This window comes from Equus przewalskii, chromosome 29 (genome assembly GCF_037783145.1).
Source record: "Equus przewalskii isolate Varuska chromosome 29, EquPr2, whole genome shotgun sequence".
NCBI classification, from domain to species: domain Eukaryota; kingdom Metazoa; phylum Chordata; class Mammalia; order Perissodactyla; family Equidae; genus Equus; species Equus przewalskii.
In genome coordinates, this window is record NC_091859.1 from 34,382,160 (window position 1) to 34,400,068 (window position 17,909).

Sequence of the window (17,909 nt, forward strand, 5' to 3'; positions counted from 1 at the left end):
AAAATGTTATCCCAAAGGGTTGGCCGGTGTGCACGGCCCTTGAGCAGGGTACCCATGCCAGCACAGAGAACACTGTCTGCAGGAAGGAGCTCGGTGGCTCAGATTAGGGAACCTCAGGAGGCCCTGGGAACCTGCAGGAGTCAGCAGGCCAGTAAGGAGTTAAAGAGGAAGAAGGCAGCTCTCCCCCATTGGAGATCGTATCCCGAGGCCAGCCGTTCCCATGCCGGCTTCCTGCGGCTGCCAGTCCAACTCCAAGAAACCCAAGTAGTTGCCTTTTTAGGCCATAATCGAGAGGACGCAACCAGAGGCTAAATTAGGACTCTCAGGAAATGATGAAACTGAAAGTAAAGAGCTTGACCAAAAACCTCTGCTTTCAACCCAAAATGTAATTCCTCGATTATCTACCTTCTCCCCTTTCCCTCGAACATCCATTTGGACTTTTTACTCCTTCCTGTCTTCCCAAGGAATCCCCTCCCTCCCTCTCTCCTTCCCTCCCTCCAGTTGGTTCTCTTTTTACTTACTTATGTACTTGTTTGGAAAAGAAACTGCTAGCCCCTTAAAGACAGAATTTATTCTACTAGGAAAAATCACCAGTGCAAACACTGAGCTTTTCCATTCCTAGACAACTAGGATTTATGTAAAGCCTTCCCTGGGCCAAGTCCTAGGCTTGGAACTTTGAAGTCATCCCAACTCATCTTAAAGCTCCCACGTACCTAGGGCCTGCTACTACGCTCCATTTTCTCACTCAATTTCATAAGGTATATATATCATCATTTTACAGGTGAGGGAAATGAGGCTCAGACGGGTCACAAAACCCAGGTTCAAACTCAGACCCACTCGGCCTCAACGCCCTGCTCAGTGTCCACTTGAACTGCCTTCCCCTGAGCTCTCGGGAGCAGGGAGCCGTGCTGAGAAAATAACTAAGAACCTCCCCCGACCCCGGTTAAGCAAACCAGTAAGACAGACACAAATAATGCCAACTCGAAGCCGCAAACCCCATCTCCTTGTGCTGGTTTGTACAAGGGACTCCACACTTCCAACGCAAGTCACTAGCTAAAGATCAGAAGGAGAGAGGTGTGACCTCGGGCAAAGCTTTTAAATTCTCTGAGCCGAGGTTCCGGTTCAGAGACCCAGGTGGCCTCGACCCAGACACCAGAGCCCCGTTCCAGCTTAATCATTGATGTACACAGGCAACCTCCTCTGACTGCGTTTTCATCCCCAATTCTATCCCAGGGAACACAGATGAACATGTCCCTTCTCTTTGTCCTTACAGCCACTGCTCTTGAGTTAAATGATAGTTATGAAACTATCAAGGTGCCTGAATTCCACTGTCAAGGAAGGTTCTGTGAAAGGAGTTGCTGAAATGATACAGAAACTTTCAAACCCATTAGATTTACTTATTCAGTCAACTAATACGTACTGAGGATCTATGTGCAAAAATATCATGACAAAGGTGTAAAGGACCCAAGGAGTTTATAATGTGTGGGATGACATGATACCCTAGTTAAAGGGCCAGTCTGGGATTGTACAGAGCATAGAGTGGTCAAAAAGCAAGCTCCTTGGTTTTCTTCTGTCCTGTTCACGACTGCACCCAACACCAAACACGGCAGCTGCCCAACAGATAGATTTGCCACATGGGTGAAGAAGAAGCACTTGCCGTGTGACCTTGGGCACGCGCCACCTCTCTGGCTCAAGTGTAAATGCAGATAATATTTCATGCCACCTTCTCTATCTCGCAAGGCTGTTTAATTCAACGTAGACTCATTAAATGTACGTAACAAGGAGACAGGACAGCTGTCTCTGTGGAACCTTCACTGCAGAGGGGAAGACCGTGTCAACAACCAGCTCTAACACAAGGCTCAGTGAAGGAAGACAGAGGAACAAGCGACTTGCTGTAGCGACAGAGAGAAAGGGGTAATTCAGTGGAAAACTTGGAAGCTCAAGGCAGAGTTTCATGGAGATGACAGTAAGCTGGGTAGAATATTAATGGGGGAGAGAAGAGATGGTAGAAAAGGATCCCAAGCCAAGGGAGCAGAGAGTGCAGTCTCTCGTGAACCATAAAATACCGCGATCAGTTGAGACGGGGTTTCTCAACCTGAGCTCCAGGAACATTGAGACCAGAGAAGTCTATGTTGTGGGCGGCTGTCCTGTGCATTGCAGGATATTTAGCATCTCTGACCTCCACCCACTCACTAGATGACAGTCGCACTCGGTCCCCAGTTGTGACAGCCAAAAATGTCTCCGGACACTGCCAAAGGTGGGGGTTGGGGGGCAAACTCGCTCCCAGGTGAGAACCACTGATTTAAAGGGTTAGTATGAGCAGGTGTGGCACAGATGCCAGACCCCTTCTTCGCAAGAACTCTCTCAACTCTGAAGTGCAGAAGCCCAGTCTCCTTAAAACAGAAGTCCTCAGAGCAAAACGATTCCCAGGGCCCAAACCAGGATCATCATGGATGATGCTGTCACCAAGGAGTGACTGTCCCTTATAATACACCGTATTTTAAAGGATCTGACCAGAACTCACTTACTGGACTGGACTGTAAAGATTCCTAAATGCCCAATAAAAAAGAAAAATCAGGCAAAGGAGGCTGACTTGCCTCTGCAGGCAGGGCATGAACCTCCTGAGCCTCTAACACACAGCTCAGCCAGTGATTCATAAGCCAAGTCCACCAGCATCGAGAGGTCCAGGTGGTTAATGGAGAACAAGCAGCAGCCATGCTGGGGGAGGGGAGGGAGCGCTCCCGTGGCTGTCTCAGCTCACCCACCGCGCAGGGAATTCCAGCAAATGCTATTTATTGAATAGTTTTGGCAAACCATGATTAGACCCAAGGATGATACCCGGATGAATGTTTCCACCCAGAACCCTCCCCCATGCCCCTTCATATATGCCCGACTGCCCACCAGATGGATGTCTCCACCTGAGGGACCCACAAGCACCATCACACTTGAGCTCCCTCCACGCTCCTCTCCCCAAATCTGCACTCTCTACTGGGTCTCCATCTCTGAGAAAGACACAATCCACCTGGTCACCCAAGATGATCACCGGAAACTCCTCCCTGGGCCATTAGCAAGCACTGTGCCAACCCCACCGCCGGCGCCCCACTCCAGTCCAGGCCTGCGTCTCCTCCTTTCCAGGCTGCACAGCTGCCTCCTTACTAACCTTCTCCTAAGCCTCCTACCTCCTTCAAACCCATCACCCTAGCTGCCTTCAGGATGACTCAGCAGCTCCATTTCTATTCATGCTACTTCCTATTTTATTGAAATCACTCGCCACCTCAAAACAGCACAATGCGCCAGCCACCTCCAGAAGAAAATCAAATCATCTCTGCAGGTGAGGAGGCCCTTTGTGACCCCACCCATGAACCTCCCCTAGTGCTCCTGGCCTTCCTCTCCCCCGTCCTTCCTCGCTGCCCCAGTGACAGTCACCCCCAACTCCTCATAATCAATTCCTGTGCATGTCCCACTCTGTTCACGCTCCAGGCCTTCGAAGAAGCCAGTGTCCTCTGCACCAGGAAACCCTCTCTCAAATCTCAGCACAAACGCTCCCTCCTCTGTAAGGTTCTCCCTGATTGCTGCAAAAAGACTCCCCATGCCTCCCTCCCCTCTGTGCTCTGTGGTGTCTCAGTAACAAACAGCTGAACTGTCACGATTTGCAGTTTTATGTGAGGACAGGGACTGGGTCTCATTCATCTCGACTTCAAATGTCTAGCCCAAAGCCTGACCCAGAGCAAGTGCTCAGCCGAAGTGCCCTGAATGAAGGAAGGAGGCACAGGGCAAGGCTGAGGAAAGAGGAGTAAGGCGAAGATTCCTAAGAGCCTGGAAACCCCCCTGAGCTGCGCACAGAGGGACAGAGTTAAAGAGCCACAATGAACAAGGAGACCCAAGCTGAAAGCACACACAAGGGTCACAACCACCTAATGGGCTACACAATCCAGACCATTTATGGACTAATTTTTATATCCCCAAAACAAGAAGGGAAAGAAGGCATATTGGGGCTTTCAAACTACAAAGAGGGATAGGAGTAAAGATAATTTATTGGTCCCCAGGAAGCTCTGCACAAGGTTGAATAAACCATCTCAGTTTTCTGAAACCATCTCAGTTTTCTGGAACCGTCTAGCACCCCTTGATTAACCAAGGTGCAGGCAGCTAACATTTACCACCAGACACACCAGAAATGACCTTGGCTGGCGTGGGCTCTGCTCACTGAGATCCAGAAAAAGGCGGCCCTGCCTGCCTCTCCTGGAGCACTTGGTCTGTATGTGCTAAGCAAGTGCTGCCGACACCCATCTTTGGAACCAGCTCTGAACAGAGATGAACTTGGACAAACCCCCCCTCCCCCCCCCCCGCTCCCCTCCACCCCCACCCCCCAACCCCCCCTCCACCATGTGGAGCACCACTGATTCTACAAATCCCAAGATAAATGTTTGTAATGCAAACATTGTGATGGGATGGAGTGGAACGAGTGCGAATTTGGAGTCAGAAAGACCCAGCTTTGAATCCCCCACTCCCCAGATTCCTGTGATCTTGAGGCTAACACCTCAATTTCCTAGCTTTAGAATAAGAAAAAAAAGACTATGGGAGCAGTTGCAACTCAAGTTCCCAGCAAAGAATCCGCCACTTAATAGGAACTCCCCTCCCAACCCCTCTATCTTGTCCTTCTGACCTAATTAATCCTAATCCCTCCTAGAATGATACCTGGGGCTGTGAAAAGCTTCCAGAAGACTGGTGACTCTCTCTGCAAGTTACACCAGTCCACAGAGGATGGGGCACAGCAGGAGACTCCCAACCACAGGAATTTGCACGAAGCAAGCGGTTTCATGGCCGAGGAAGGCTAGAAACCCGCAGTCAGGACACACGCGGAAGGTTCTGAGAAGCCAGAAGTAAGGAAACCTGTTTCACTTCATCCAATCAGGCTTAGGGCCCGGGAACATCCTACAAGAAAAGCATCTCTGGATGCTGGCCTGGGAAATGCTTGTCTGGTGGGATGTGCACAGGGCCTGTGGCAGAAGAGCCAGATTGGAGTCTGGCTTATCGTGACCAGCTGAATGACCCTGCAGATGGATGTCACCTGCTCGGTTGACACTGCTATCAGGCTCAGACAAGATAATGGCCTCCAGGAGCCTCCCTGTATAAACACCAGGACTATCAGAGCACTGATCTACAGGGAGGAGTCAGCCACTCTGCCACCAGGGCCCACCTCACAGCAGCCCCCCACCCTAAGGTGCTCACTCTCCCCAGGCCCAGAGGCCAGAAGCTGCCGAGGACTGGGAGGAGGGGCCCCTTGCCTCCCCACCTCAGGAATGCTGTTTGCTTACAGAAGAAGCTGGGGCTTGTTTCCATTAGCAGAATTCCAACCCAAGCCTCTGCTGATGCTTAAGCAGATAAGAAAACCAGACCAGAGACAGGCCAGTGAGGAATTTAGCACCAGAGTGCCAGAACCCACCCCCTTTGCCCATCCCTCCTCAGAGGCCATGGAGGGACTTCCCAGGACTCCTGAGAGTCCCAGGGAACACTGAGAAATGCTCACGTTTGCCTGACTGCAGGAGGCGGGGCCTGGGGTAATTTTGACTTTCCCCTGCACCCAAGAAACCCAGACCATCAAAAATGACACCAGAATTTTGTGCATAGATCCCCTCTTTCTATGTGTGTATGGCATATGAGACGCAGAAGCTGGAGATGAGGCTGGAGGAATAAATAAGCCCAGTAACTCGCCCAGCAGCTCAGCCAGGATCTTATCAGCCATAGTGAGCTATGTGGACTTTATTCTAGGGACAAGGGGAGGCCACCACAAGAGGTAGGAGGTGGGGGAGGGTGACATCATCGGATTTGTATTTTAAAGAGATCATCCTCCCTGACCTCACTCTAAGGTGGTGAGGTCAGCAGTTAGAAAGTACCATGGACTAGCCAGGAGGGGCTTCCAATCTGAGAGAGGGGAAAAGAGTTCCATGAGGAGGCTAGGGAGAAAGTGATTAACTGCCACAAGAGAGGGACAAATGAGGCAAGATTTCATCCTCTGATCTACTACCCCAAACAGCCAGGCTCAGGGAGAATCCTGGGAACCAATGCCCCACTGCGGTCTTTTCCTCCTAAGTGAGAAGCCAGCCAACATCTCAGGAACTCTCTGGCCAGTGTCCAAAGGGTCTTGGGCATAGATCTCATGCACCATGTGTCAGGCAGACCCAAGTGCCCAACTGGTTCTCCTCCACAAAGTACCACCCTTGTCCTCAGGGCCACAGATACACGGCTTTGGGCATAGAAACTACTTCTTGATGAATGAATCGATCAACTGGTCAATCAGGGCAGAAAGCAGTTAGAACTTGAAGACAATCCTGCGATTCAAGAACTCCGCCACGCAGAATGACAGCCCATGGCACCTGGAGAGCAAGATCCCCATGGCCTTCAGACCCCAGCCAACTCCTTCCACCACCGCCTCCCAACTCTCCTTCCAGCCCCATCTCTCTTGTCCTCTGAGACACAGGGGACAGAAACCAGAACCACTGCTTCTCTGCCTGTCTCACCGTGGTGCCTAGAACTCCTTGAAGCCAGGGACTGTCCCCTCATTCCTTACTCAGGTGCTGCCCAAGCCCAGGGTCTGCCTAGAGAGGGTCCTCAACCAACGCTTGTTGAAGTGAAGTGTTCAAATGCTCAGGTTTACCACTCACATCGTGCCTCCTGGGAACCTGGCTGTCCAAGAGAATAGCCTTCCAAAGGTAACCCTCCTCGCCACCCAGGTCTAATGTCCAGAGCAGGAGTGACGGAGGCACATGAGCAATAGGTTAAGCAGCTGCCACTCAATGGTAAGAGGCCACCGGCTGGATCTGCACTCAGTCATGCACACTGGACCCTCGACTTTGCTTTAATTGCTTCAATATTTGCACAGTGAGATCACACATGTGCCTCACCTACTCGGTAATAAGCTTGCACTCGGCTGCCCGGGAGAAACTGCAAAGAGGAGCAAGTCTTCTCAGATCTGGGGGCGTCACCCCCTCCCAAACTGCGAGGCGCTGATTATCCCCGCAGAAGCGCCCCCAGGTCTGACGAGGGTGACAGAACTGTTTGGCTGCCCTCCCGATGGGAACTGTGCACTGAACACGCCGACCCTGCCCTCTCGCAGACAGCATCTCCCCAGCTTCCCACACACCAGGGGCAACCTGAACCCTCGGATTCCTGCAGCGAAGCCGTTCCTTCCCTTCGGTTCTCTTGATAGGAGGGGTTTCCTCTCCCCAAGCATGCAAGTGCAGTTTGCTGAAATCCAACACAGAAAAACAACCATACTGAAGAGATCTAATTATACGGCCACTGTATCGATGGGTACACTGAGTACAGCATGCTGGTTTCCTGAGTCCACATCACGACAGCTGAGAAACCCAACTCGGGATCAGAAACGAAAGACGATTTTTGAAGACCACTCAGCCCAGAAGCCACCAGGTCTTCAGCAGCTTGTTGTTCCCTGAGTGATGTTTAAATAAAACAAAAAACAAAAGCCTCAATAGCGGAACCACTTCCACGGACAGCCATCCTGACCCCATTCTGGCTGAGCTGAGAGCTTGTTCAGGCCTTGATGGGTCCCAGTCACTGCTGGGTCCCCGTCGCCCAGCATATGCAGGTGCTGAATAAAACCTGATGAACTCAAGTAAGGGCGAAGGTTCCAGTCTCCCAAAGGGTCCAAACTCCAGGGATCAAGTCCAATGGACTCTTGACCACTCATTCTTAAAGCGCCAAACGTTAAGCCCAATAATCTTCCATTTTATTTTCCAAACATAAGCGACTCTCATGTGGCTCATTTCCCCTTTCGGAGGCAAGGCAGCAAAGGCCTCCGAATGGGCCAAGGCTTCTCTGTGGCCATCCAGGATCCTCTCACCCACCCTTCCAGCCAAGTCTGACGTCCACTAATCTTCTTTAGTGTTTCGAAGAGACACGTGACTGGCCAGGGGTCAACAACAATCTTCCTGGATTGATCAAAAGGTCATTTGAGTCAACTCTGATAATAAGCTTCATCCCTGAAAGGAGAGAGACCTTCCAAATGGTGATAACTTATTCATGACCTTTACAGAAGGCAGATTAGAAAGACCCAGACTCAGGAGGCAGCCAGACTGGCCGTGGAATTCCAGACCCATCACTAATGAACAGAACAAACTGTGCCAGGCTGACTTGGCCCCTGGGCCTCAGTTTCTCCATATGTAAAATGGAGGTACCACCAGCTAACCCCCAGGACAGCTGGGCGAGCAGCGCAGCCCCCAGCAGTCTAGCTGATGGCCCGTGTCTACAATGTAGTCAGAGCACTGCTCAACTCACAGAACTATTGTGAGGATCAAAATGAGCTAACGGGGGCAGAACCGTGCTTGGTGGTACCCCGGGCCAGTCAGCTCCCCTCCCCCACCATCTTTGCCTCTTCTCTCAAGAAGTCTGTGTCGCCACTGAGCTCATAATGAGTCAGTCACAAGCGCTGCCCTCACACAACCCACTTCAGGGGTTTGAAGTCACATCCTGCCCAGCCTAACTTAACATGATTTATTCCACCCCAGGAATGCAGCTCATTTCCCAAAATTTTGTAAAGAACTTTAAAGAGTTTGATCTTGCAAGGGGCTCCGTTTACAGGCTCAGCGGGAGTGGTGGGGGAGACCCAGCTCAGCTCAGATGCGTAGGGGGAACCACACAATCAGGCTGAAAGAGGCCCCCCAGAGCAGCCCATTCTGAGGGTGCCAACATTCTTTTCTATCTCAAGCCACAGTAAAAGAAAAAAAAATTTTAAAAACTTTTAACACAAATACACTCAAACATCAAACAAAATCTTCATGAAATGACATATACATGCATGCTATGCACTCTGATGTTTTCCATTTGAATCCATTTTATTTCATTTCTAAAAATTCTGGTTGCCACCTACTACAGTCATTTCACAACCCACCAATAAGTCTGAACTGACAGTATGAGAAACACCCATTTGACTCAACCGTCACTGGGTAAGCAAGGCTCAGAGCACTCCAGCAACTTGCCCAAGATCACACAGCGAGTTAGGCCAAGCAGAAGCTCAAGTCCAAAACCAAAGCAAGGTTCTATGGGGGATCAAACCTCAGGTAGGTAAGACCTGGGTAGCAAGCCAGTCACCTACTCCCCTGCTCCCCACCCTCCCCCATAAAAGAGAGACCCAGAGGCTCTGGGAGGTGAGGCAACCTGTCTGGATACGGGGGGCTTCAGAAGGATCCTTTGAGGACCAGTGTCCAAGTAGAAGACCAAAGGACAGACGGAAGAGCCCAGTTTCCTCAGGATCCAGAATAACAGATCGAACCCGCTAAAACCAAACATCACCACACAAAGCTGCAGCCCAGCCCCACACTGAAGAGACGCCCGGAAGGGATGCGATATCAAAGCTTCCTATAAGAAAGACCGCATGAGAGAGGAAGGCCACTGTCCTGCGAGATGAGATCAGGGAAGCGGCGCTCCACACACATATGTGTATCCCGGGGCGGCATAACCCAACCCTACGATGATCAGACCCTCCTGCCTGGTAATAGCCTGACTGCACGTACATACATGTACACATGCACGTGTGCACACACACGCTCTATAAACAGGAAACCCGAAGTTCCCATCTCTCTAGACCAGTGGTTAACACTTCCAGCCATTAAGGACCCTGTGAGAATCGGCTGAAGACTGTGAGCCCTGGCACACCATCTCAGGGGGCTCATAGAGACCCTCAAGTGCAGCCCATGGACTTTCACAAGCTCAAAGGCAAAGGGGCCCTGGAGCGGCTCCTTCCCCACGAGGGCAACGTGAGAGGATGTTCTTCCTCCCTCACCCTGCAGAGGTCTAGGAGCACGGCTGCAGGCAGCAGGCCCAGCAGCAAGAGGCTGCGCGGGAAGGGGAGGATTCGGGATGGCGAGGGCAGGAGGCTGCTGCTCTGGATCACCCTGGACTGTGGGAACGAGAAATCCAAAACTGAACAGCCAACTGCCTCTCCTCCTACCTTTTCACCTCTCAGGCCTGTTCTCCACTGAGCCAGCCCTGGGCACACGGGCTGCAGCAGGGCAGAACCGAGCTCTCCAGAGAAGCCAGCATGGACAAGCAGCATCCCAGCACCTTTGGCCTCCCTGGAGAAAATGACCCAAATACGAGGCACAGAGTGAGGATAAAACCCACTTATTCCACGCTTTATAGAAAAATTAAATTTTTCCTAGAGCAGGTTGTGGCAGCACCCTCGTCTGCAAGGCTGGCCAGCCCACTGTCCTTGAGCAGGGAGCCTGGCCACAGGGATGACCTCACCACGTCTTTCACCAGAAACCTGGCTGCGGCTTATTTTACCCCCCGCCAGGCATCGCTCCTTTGCCAGAGCTGGTCTGGTTCCACAGAGGCCAAGGCTGAAGCTGCACGTGAGAGAAGGGAGCGGCCCGGCCCCAGAGAGCTGCCAGGTTCCGGCCACACCACCCTAACCTGGGGCCGAGCCCCGCTCCAACCCCAGAGACATGTGTGCACACGCATGGACACGTGCACACACTGCCATGTAGACGGACATGTGCACACTGGCATGTATACAGACGTGCACATACAGGCATGTGCATACACAGACACGTATATACAGCCGTGCAGGCATGGACATGTATACACAGACGTGCACACACAGGCTTGTACACACATGAACACACGCACACATGGATGGGCACATGAACAGACATGGGCACACACACTCCCCAGAGGATACTCCGGAGTCAGGCCACCCTGGCTATGAGCGCTGGAGTCTCCACTCCCTGCGTGAGGGAACCTGGGAACATCCCTAAGCTTTCTGAGCCTCCCTCCTCATCAGCATAACAGGAATCGCAAAGCCCACCTCAGAGAACAGTGCAGACAATTAGATGATAACCACTAACACTTAGTTCTGGGTGCTTTTCACAGGAGGCCTCACTAGCCCACTCAACCCTGTGGGGAGGCTCCACTGGTGGCCTGTTCTGCAGATGAGGAAACTGAAGTGCAGAATGCTTAAGCCACTTGCCCAAGAGCACACGGGCAGCAGCCGTTGGTGTCTCGTACCCTAGACGTCTCACTTTAACCAGCTGCGGCCTCTGAGCATGCCGTGAGACAGCAAATGCACAGAGCATCCAGCAAGGTTCGTAGGAGGACCTGGTCAACAGCAGGGAGAGATGGTCAGGAAGAAGAAAGATGAGACTGACCCATGGTCTTCCCTATTACCCAGAACCAGCTGACTCGGGATTTCTCTTCCAAACTCCTTCTAACCTGAGTTCTCTTAGATAAGAGCATTGGGAAGGGTGGGGGCATTTATCTCCCCACCCCTCCCAGCTGTCCCCAGCAATCCCGCCGATGAGGCAGGAATTAATGCGCCTGTAGTCGTGGTGACTCTTGACCACAACCAATTTGGAATGTCCCAGGTCCAGGGCACAAAGCCCCAGAAGAGCCTTGAGTCCTGCCCCAGCCCCTGATCTTAGCTCAGGTCCACAATGGAGTATCACATTCCTCAGATTCTTGTCTGAAAGCCAGAAGGGGGGAGGGCGAGAGTCCACTATTTCAACCTAAGGATCATTAAAGCCTGGGACTTGTTTTAAAGGGGAAGAGAGCCATCCTTTTGCAGGCTCTCTTTAATACGCTGGTCTGCCCCAGGTGTGTGATACTGGCGAGCTCTGAACACACAAAGGCTTTTACAACTGCAACAGCCCTGGCCCAATGTCCCCACTTTGAAGACACCAAGGCTCCAAGGACTAAAGCTAGTAATTGGCAGGGACGGCCGCTGCCAGATCTTCAGCCTCTGCCTCAGAGGCCACTGTCTGTTCCTTCCTGTCAGACCCGAGGTTTAAAGTGCTAGTCAGAGAGTCAGCAGCGCTAACTGCAGGTAGGCTTGGAAGAAGGCGTGGAGACAGTCGGAGACGAGAAGTCACAGTACTGATGGGGACTTGTGAACTCCACAGTGCTCAGTGACGAGTAATTAATCCCATAATAAGGCATTTTTCATGAGCACTTGGCGAGACACAGCCACCTCCTCCTCACCCTGGCAAAGGCAGGAACAGTTGGTGGGCGGCCGGCCCAGCTCTGGGCAGAAGGCAGGCTGAGAACAGCACGCCGGTGGGCGAGGAGGTGGCCAGGAGGAGGCGGCTCTGGAAGGCTGAGGGAGAAGAGTGAACGTTTCCTGCAGGAACCAGGCAGCCCAGAACTCACACTCCCGGTCACCCACCCCCACCCACAGTCCAGGGATGGAACGGGAGGGCTGAATCTTACGCCTGGCCCGATAAGCCAGCGGGGCACTGGACCTCAACCATCACTGCTTTAAGGCTGCATGCAAAAGCACGCAAGTCTACACACCCCCAACTTCTCAGACATTATCCCCAGGATGGGTTAAGTGGGATGAGACAGAGAGGCAACGGAAGCAGATACGAAAAATAATCGGCCTGAAAATTAGAGAAGCGGAGAGAGGAGCTGAGATCTCTCGCTCACTACCTGGGGCTGGTCACGCAGGTTCTTTGAGTCTCGATCTTCCCAGCTATAAGATGGGGACATCAGCACTGCCACCCTCCTGGGATTGAGACACTTTGACTGCAATAACCTGAGTGTGACTTCAAATTTTACAGTAATAGAAAAAATAGATTAAAATAGGTTTTTAAAAATAGATAATCTACTATAAAATAGATTATTAAAATAGACGTATTTATACAGTCATGTGCCACATAACGACATTTTGGTCAACGACGGACCGCACAGACAACGGTGGTCCCATAAGATCAGCACCACGCAGCCTGGATGCAGAGTAGGCCATTCCATCTGGGTGTGTGTGAGTGCACTCGGTGATGCTCCCCCAGCAACACCATCGCCTAACGATGCATTTTTCAGAACCTGCCCTCGTCGTAAAACGACACAGGACTGGAATAGGGAGCCTGGCACTGTGCTGAACAAACTGTGTATAAATAAAACCGATAAACCATAAAGCTAAACTTGATGGAGCACCCAAATCCTCTGGGGTAGTTCTCATTTTCCTCATTCCACAAACAAGGAAAACAGGCACAGAAAGGTTGCGTAACTCACCCAAGGTCAAAGAGCCAGCCCGTGGCAGAACCAGGATTAGGACAGGGCTGCCTCCAGAGCCCCTGCCATTTACATAAGAACCAGACACACACAGCACAGTGGTTAAGCCTCAGAACCCAAAGAAATAAAGCATCCTACCCAGGTCACACAGAGCTATGGGACGGTGCCTGCTGAACCAGGGTCTGCCCGACCGACACTCAGGAGCGACACTATGACCCGTTTCCGAAGCTTCACTAAGTGCCTACCATGGGCAAGGTTCCAGAGGCAGCACCTCCAACAGGGACGGTGGGGCCAGCAAGCAGGCCAGTGCAGAGAAGCACCGAGACATCCCCCGGCAATGGGAGTTTAAGTTGACAGCCCAGCACCAGTCTTGTACAAGTGTTACTGCTTGCTTGTGTAAAAACAGTGTTTACGGCTCATCAGAGGGGAAAAGCCGCCTCCAAGAACACTCGGTCCACAAGGACTGGGCGGGGGGTGCGATCGCCCCTGTGAGGAAGACAGAGGGACTCGAAACTAAAGTGACTAAAGTGCCTGGATCAGAAGGGGACCTGGGGAGCAGAGAGGATGAAGGCGGGACGGAAGGGAAAGGCGCTCTGATGAAGCAAGAGCAGGCGGGGGGCAGGAGAGGGCATGGAACGGACATTTCGTGGGGATCCACCATGAACCAGACACTGTGCTGAGTGCCTTCCAAGCTTCAGCTACCCAAAGGACACCAGGAGATGGGTTCTATTAGCCGTTATTTTACAGACAAGGAAATGGGATCAAAGCTGTTAAAGGAAAACCGAGAAAGTAGAGAAAAGCCCGGGAGGGCTCGTCCCTCACACCTGGAGGAACCCGTAGCCAGTCCCTGGAGTGGACGGGCCTCTGCTGACGCACACGCTCTGCTCCCTTCTCTGTTATGGGCCGAACTGTGTCCCCAAAATTCACACATTGAAGCCTTAACCCTCAGGACCTCAGATGTCACTATATTTGGAGACAGGGCCTTTAAAGAGGTAAATAACTTAAAACGACACATTAGGGTGGGCCCTGATCCAGTAAGACTGGTGTCCTCATAGGGGGAGGAAGATTAGATGGCAGGGATGCCCATGTACAGAGGACGAACCAGCGCAGCGCAGAGGGAGCAGGAGGGCGGCCATCTGCAAGCCCAGGAGAGAGACCCTGCCCGCACCTTGATCTTGGACTTGCAGCCTCCAGAACCGTGAGAAGTAAATTTCTGTGGTTTAGGCCCCCCAGGCTGCAGGACCCGATACAGGCCTCACCTGGCCGTCGTTGTCCACAGCACGGACCACCAGCCCCACCCGTGAGCTTGTCTGCCCGCCTGCTGTCTGGGTCTCCCACCAGAACGTGCACTGCAAGGACTGTGTCTGCTTTATGCAATCACGTAACCCCAGCACCTCCGGGTCCCCAGCGCAGAGCCAACAGTTGATACCTATTTCATGAACACACAAACTCAGTGAAAATGGGATGGAAACCCAGCGGCTGCTTCCAGAGGCACCCACGCCACGGCCTCCTTCTGCTTTATCTAATTCCCTCTTCTGCACCCACCTCTCCCACCTCCAGTGTAAGAAATGGTACATAATTCAAAATAAATTCAAAGATAATCCCCAGCCTATAATCACCACCAAACAGTAGTGTAAACAAGGTGACAGGAGATACACAGAAAACAAACACATAGGACCCTGCCTCAACCACAAGGAACATTCTATTAAAATCTACTAAGCGCTGAAATCCCCGTGTTTAGCCTTATTACCAATTTTAAGTCAATTTGGAAAGAACACAGCTAGGTTAAGGTTTAGAGTTGGCTTTTGGTTTTTTGAGCGTGTGTTCAATGGGGCACTGAGGAGCACGACAGAGCTCTCCTAGCCACACCTCAGCCCTGAGCAGCCTGGTACTCACCCCAATCCCCACTGCAGGCTGGAGAGGGGACTCGAGGAGGTCAATAAACCTGAAACCCGGGCAGGACCTTCCGTGGAAGCGTCCCAGTGACCAGGTCTAGGGCCCACCCCCCAGCCCTCTCATTCCCTCGGTGGGTGAGAACAAGCGACTTCTCTCCTGCTCTCTAGGAAGACAGTGGGATTCAGGTCGGGCTCCCTTAAGGCCGGAGCTGAGGCTGGGGGGACAGGGACAGTGGCGGGCTGGAAAGAGGAAAGAACATGAGCAAGGGAGCCATGGATCCGGAATGAAAGAAAACTCCGGAACAAAGATATTGCATTCCAGTTGCTGGACCCTTGATCGCCCCTCTTCTCCCCTCATGCCCAGCCCAGCTCACCCCCAAATAACTCCCTTACTAATGTTGTAAACGTCCATCTGCTCAAAAGGACTCAGCCCCTAGGATTCTGAAACTTCCTCTTTACAACCAAACTAAACTGTTGCAACTTGTTGCTACAATTTAGTACCTTGCCCCGGAGGCAGGAGCCACAGCAGAACAAGCCTTTGCCAGGGACTTGGGACGTTTCAGAGACTACCCCACCCCTGCTGCCCACCCACCCCCCCCCCCCCCCCCCCCCCGCTAGCTGCCTCCATGCTCGCTCACAGAGGGGTCTCTCTCAGTAGGGCCGGGGGCTATTTCCCCAGCCTCCCTGTGGACAAGGTCCCTCGGAGCCTTGACCCCTCACTTCCAGCATATTTTCTGGCCCAGGCCTCAAAACTGCAAAAACCACTGGGGTGGGGAGGTAAGGGAGGTCTTCCTCCAATGAACCCAGAAAGATCTCCCAGGTCCATGTTCCTAAGCTTTCTCACCACTGATGACAAAGTGGTTTTTACCTGTTTTCCATCTACTCAAATTGGGTGTCTGAGCTGCCACTTTCTCCTGGGCTGACCTCTCTCACAACTCCAACGTGAAGGGATTTTTCTCTGGGTTTGGACTGTGAGCCCCTGGAGGGCAGGGCCTGTGACATCTCACTCATCTACACCCTAAGCACCTAGCAGTTTCTGCCCTAGAGCAGATACCCAGTATATTCTTGCTGAATGAACGAATTTCCAAAGGAGTCAATAAAACCCATGGAACTTTCTGGCAATAGAAATAATAGTTCTTCCTCTCCATGGACCATAACACAGCCATTAAAATAATAAATGTGAAGACTGTTGCAACAGAGGAAATTTTATATTATAGGACTGAGTAAGGCAGAACACACAACAGTGTCTGCTCTGCATACAATTTTGTAAAATAACGTGTGAATATGAACACAAAACCCAGAAAGATGCAAACGGGGGAGGGGCAAATCTGCTTCTTGTGAGCTTTGTTATTACATTGCTTGTGATATAAACAACCCCTCTCTCTTTTTTTTTCCACTTTAAAAAGGGAATCTATTCTAGACAATTATGTCTCTCTCAACACTCCATGAAAAGTCTCATCCCCAGGCCTTCAGCTGGGAACGGCGTGCTGAGCACAGAACCAGCGGCCCAGGCAGAATTCCCAGCAGCCAGCCAGGGGTTAAGGAGCTGGGTGGAATCCTGCACTCCCACATTTCCCAGGAAATGGCCCAGGGAAGTGGACCTTAATGGACCACTCGGGCTTTGTAAGGGGCTGCGAGAGGGGGCTGCAGCTACTAAGGAGAGGCAACCTTTTACCAGCTTGGGCTGACTCACAGGGCCTTGGCTCCCTGAATTACCCATGAACAGAGCTCCACCCAAGCCTGAGCAACTGAACAAGGTCCCAGCCCTGCTCCCTGGACATGCCATGCCATATCCCTGCCTTGCAGTCAGCTCGGACGCCGCCCCCTCCAGGAAGCCTTCTCAGAGCCCCCTGTATCCCCAGCACTCTGTATCTGGCAAGAAACCATCAGTTCTTAGAAACAGGGGCCCCGCTTCCTTCACCTCCATATTCCCAGCACCCAGCCCAGTGCCCAGCACATAGAGTAAGCTCTCAGGAGTGGCTACTGAATGACGATGGACAGATGGACAAACAAAGGAAGGAAGGAAAACACGTTTGCAGGTGGGCTGACCTCAAGAAGAGCACACTGGTCAAGACGGCAGTGGGCCCTGTGGCTGGCTCCCCAGTGACGCCCAGCCAGGGCCCAGCCAACAGCAGTTAGAAACAGCAGCTCAGATTTACGCTGCCCCGCCACAGGCTTTTCACCTGCCCTCCCTCAGGACCAACCACACACATCTGAAAAATGGCCAGTTGAGGTTAAAGGTGAAGTCAGTAGCCAAGCCAACACCATCGAACTGGCAACCTCGCTCTGAGCAGCCAGCCGCACCATGGAACGGAGGCCCCACTCTGGCCGGCCCAGAGCTCGGCTCCTGTCGGTAACTCTCGGCCGCTGCCGAGGGAGGAGGCCTCGGGGACCAGCCAAGCCCTCACCGTCAACTGAGGAAAGGCAAGCCGAGGAGTGAAGGGCACTGACAAGGTCACACGGGGGGCTAGTGTCACAGCGCCCAAGTTTGAGTCCCTGCTCAGTCTCATCTGTAAAACGAAGCTGATTTTCTAGCTCACAGGAATGAGTAAGACTCAAATGAGACAATTCATGGAAAGGCACAGTGCCTGGCTCATGGCAAGTGCTCAACAAAATCTTACTATTATTAGCAGAGCTGGGACTTCAACCCAGACACCCTGATTCGAGGCCAATGGCCTGGCCCGAAGCCTCTTCCTTCCTTGCCCACCTTCCCCGTCTTCCTTCCTCCTCCCAGGCGACTCTAGCCTGCAGGAAGCTGGCTCAAGATGCTCAGAATCCCCAGGTGCTCAGGGTGGCATGGGCCTGCCTATGTGGCAAGTCTCTCTCTCAGTGTCCCAGCTCGCTATTCAAGGGTAGGGCTCCCGAGGACAGGGAGGGGCTCTCTGTCCTCCATCCCCACTGAAGCCCCAGCAAGCCCTGCACCGTGCAGGCCATGCAGCAGGAGCCCAAGGAGTCTTCGATGATTGACTCGTCAATACCCTTACGCCCAAT

General features: G+C 52.3%; 1 protein-coding gene across 4 annotated transcripts in view; it reads right to left on the bottom strand.

Annotated features, from left to right (window-relative positions):
- MYH9 (myosin heavy chain 9) overlaps positions 1–17,909 on the bottom strand; it is a 91,156-nt gene that overhangs the window by 65,509 nt on the left and 7,738 nt on the right. The window contains exon 1 of one of the 4 annotated variants that reach the window (XM_070599711.1): positions 9,968–10,128. The exons of the other annotated variants lie outside the window; for them this stretch is intronic. The gene's annotated coding sequence lies outside the window, so the exon portion shown is untranslated. Of the gene's footprint in view, positions 1–9,967; positions 10,129–17,909 lie in introns of those variants that run through there. 4 annotated transcript variants of the gene reach the window in all.